The sequence below is a fragment of the Octodon degus genome, unplaced genomic scaffold (assembly GCF_000260255.1).
Source record: "Octodon degus isolate 3935 unplaced genomic scaffold, OctDeg1.0 scaffold00047, whole genome shotgun sequence".
Lineage (NCBI taxonomy): Eukaryota > Metazoa > Chordata > Mammalia > Rodentia > Octodontidae > Octodon > Octodon degus.
This window is the reverse complement of record NW_004524623.1, coordinates 809,805-812,927: the sequence shown is the minus strand read 5'-3', so window position 1 is coordinate 812,927 and position 3,123 is coordinate 809,805. Positions and strand designations below refer to the sequence as shown.

At 38.3% G+C, this 3,123-nt stretch overlaps 1 protein-coding gene across 1 annotated transcript in view; it reads right to left on the bottom strand.

The window, feature by feature from the left end:
• Tbk1 (TANK binding kinase 1) overlaps positions 1 to 3,123 on the bottom strand; it is a 62,297-nt gene that overhangs the window by 27,582 nt on the left and 31,592 nt on the right. The gene's annotated exons all lie outside the window — the stretch shown is intronic.

Genomic DNA, 3,123 nt, shown 5'->3' with positions numbered 1-3,123 from the left:
CTTTAATCCACTGAGCTATTTGGCCAGCTCCCAACTGAGGAATTTTAAGCATTGCAATTTGACTATATAAGAGTCACTAAAATAATCCCTTATCTATTATAGATTTTAAGGTATGTATTAGACATTTAGATTTTTGCCTAACAGGTACCCCTGTCCTCCATGAGGGCTGCAGACTGCTCCACTCCTCATGGATACACAGACATGAGAACCAAGTTTGGTCAGTGTCATTGTGGTCAGCTTAAGGTCACAAGCAGGTGGCCTGAACTCATCCAGTGAAAGTTAACCCAGAAATGTTTACCAAAACAGCTAAGAAAAGTCTTTCTTCTCCTGGGCTTTCAAGGCCATAAGAGTATCAGCAACCTTCTGTGGCTGCTAAGAAACAATTTGACATCAAATGAAAAAAAAAAATTCCAAAGGTAAGAGACCAGGTCTTGATCACAGTCTGTGGCCAAGGACTCAGATATGGTTTGAGTCATATACACGTGTGAACTTCTAAATTCAAAGTCAAATCTATTTCCCTTTTCATGCTAATCAGCTGGTTAGATTACTCTCTTACTATCCATTCTTTACTAATAATATATTATTTTTTTTTACAGCCCGTTACATTTTTGATTGTCATCGTTACTGATCTGTAGTATATTTTAAAACAAAAACTAAAACTAGTCACATAATATACTTTCTGATGTGTAAATAATTTTTATTAAAGATTGTTTAAGTTGGTATACTAATGACTGATTAGAGAAAAGGCATGTTATCCTTTGGAAGTAAGCACTTTATAGTTCAGATCATCAGATTATTGATTATTTCTACAATATATTTATTAATCAATTCATGTTCATTTCCAGAGCCCTTTACATTTTATCAGATTTACTTAAGGCCTTCTCCAAATTAAGTATATTCTAAACCAAAATTTAATGCAAATTACTGAAATATTAAATTTCTGCTCTTCAACACAATGAATTTCTTTTAAGACTAGCTGCAGACACAATTTTACTAGAAACATCTCCCTCCCTCCCTCCCTCCCTCCCTTCCTTCCTTCCTTCTTTTCCTTTTTTGATACAGGGTGTCATTAAACAGCTCTGACTCATAGTGATCCTCCTGTCTCAGCCTCCCCAGAGCTGCGACTATAGGCATGCACCACCATGCCCAGTTCCAGGGCTGACATAGCACACCCAGAGTTCTGGTGTCAGCACAGCATGTGGTACTGAGGATCAAACTCTGGACCTTGCGTTTGCCAGGCAGGTGCCCATGCCACTGAGCTATCTCCCCAGCCCTGGAAAATTTTTTCTAAATAACAAAAAATTAAACTTAAAACAGTGGTTTTATTTATTTTTAATTTTTTTATATTTATTTATTTTTATGTATTTATAAAGTACAGGATTTACAGAGTCTCATTATACAGACTGGACTCACAGTGATTCTCCTGTTTTCAGCCTCCCGTGTTGGGATTACAAGCACGTGCCACCACACTCAGTCTCATTCACAATCTCAGTGTACCCTCAGGGAGGGGCTGGCATGGCATGGCATGCCAGGGATCGAACCCCAGTTCTTGCATCTGCCTAAGCAGCCAACACTGTTTTTTTTTTTTTAAGAATGCAATGTTAAAAAAAAAAGAATGCAATGTTTTTATTCACCAATAAACTAAAGCCCATTCTGGGTGTTTCTTTCCCACATATACTTCATTTGTTTTAGGAAAAAGCAAAGCCCTCTAAGTGGCAACCACCTAGTCCTCAGATTCTGATCCTTCTTCATCTTGACTAATCTGGAAACGTCAGAGTTCAGAAGTCTCTTTGTCAGGTGCAGCCACGTGAAGCCAATCACAAAGATTATTCTTTTTAAGATACTTCAAATACCTTTTGGAGAGCTGTTTCTCGGAAACAACTGTGATCTTATTCTTGAACCGTTCAATCAGAACATTTCCAAGGTTTCCAGTTTTTCCCTTGACTTTAACCTTCTCCCTCAGAAACTTTTCAGAATTTCCAGAATCACAAATTTCATCTTCTACTGGACGAGTAAGGTTCAAATTAAACTTCCAGGTTACCTCTTAGGTGTCTTGTCTTTCTGCAGCACCATCTTGACAGCAGCGGGATGATCAGCAAAATAGGAGGATTTTTTTTTTTTTTTTGGCTATTTCTGGCTGCCTTAAGTGTGGGTGTGGTGCAGCTTGTGGGGCTGGGGATCGAACCGTGTCCCCTGTGTCTGACTGCATTTGCCCAAGCAGCGCTTTAAACAACTGAGCTATTGGGCAAGCCCCCGCAGTGGTTTTAAGGAATGATTTTATCAGCGGAACTTCTGATTTTAATGAAGTTTTTAAAAAAACCAATATATCAGTATGTTCAATACTGACCTTGTTTCAGATATTTACTTACAAAGTAAAAGTTGTATAAGAAGTACTGACAACATTATTAGGTGCTAAGCCAGTAAGTCATACCCTCTGTTTCTTCATTTGTGGATTACATATCTATCATATTCATTAATCTCTAATTTCAAATACTGGTAACTCTCTTGGTTTTATTTACAGAGAGAAGTTTATTTATTTATTTATTTATTTATTTTTTTATTTATTTATTTTTTGGCGGAACCAGGGATTGAACTCAGGCCCTTGCGCTTGCCAGGGAAGCGCTTATTCCACTGAGCCACCTCCCTGGCCCCTACAGAGTGAAGTTTAAAGCAACTTACTTTTAATTTCTTTACATTCTTTCCTAATAATAAGATTCTTTTTAAACAGAACTAGAGTTGAACCAAGGGAGCATCGAGCTTTATCTCCAAAGCTTTTTTAGAGACAAGGTCTGGCTATGTTGCCAAGGCTGGGCTGGAATTTGTTATCTTTTGGTCTCAACCTCCAAGTAGCTAGTCTGATGTGCTGCTGTACCTGACTATAAGAGAATCAACAGGATTCATATTTGATAAGTTTTTTGAGTTCTGCCTGTTAAAAACTTCAAGACTCATAAAAATTCCAGAAAATGAATATTTCTCATCTTTTAGGACTTTCTTTTGGGGGGGGGGCTGGCTCACAATGCCTTCACGGCATATTTGGCTGGCTGGAGTTGTGGGGATCGAACCACAGCAACCTGAGGCTGACTGCTTTGTTGAAGCAGCCACTTAAACAACTGAGCTAAGGGG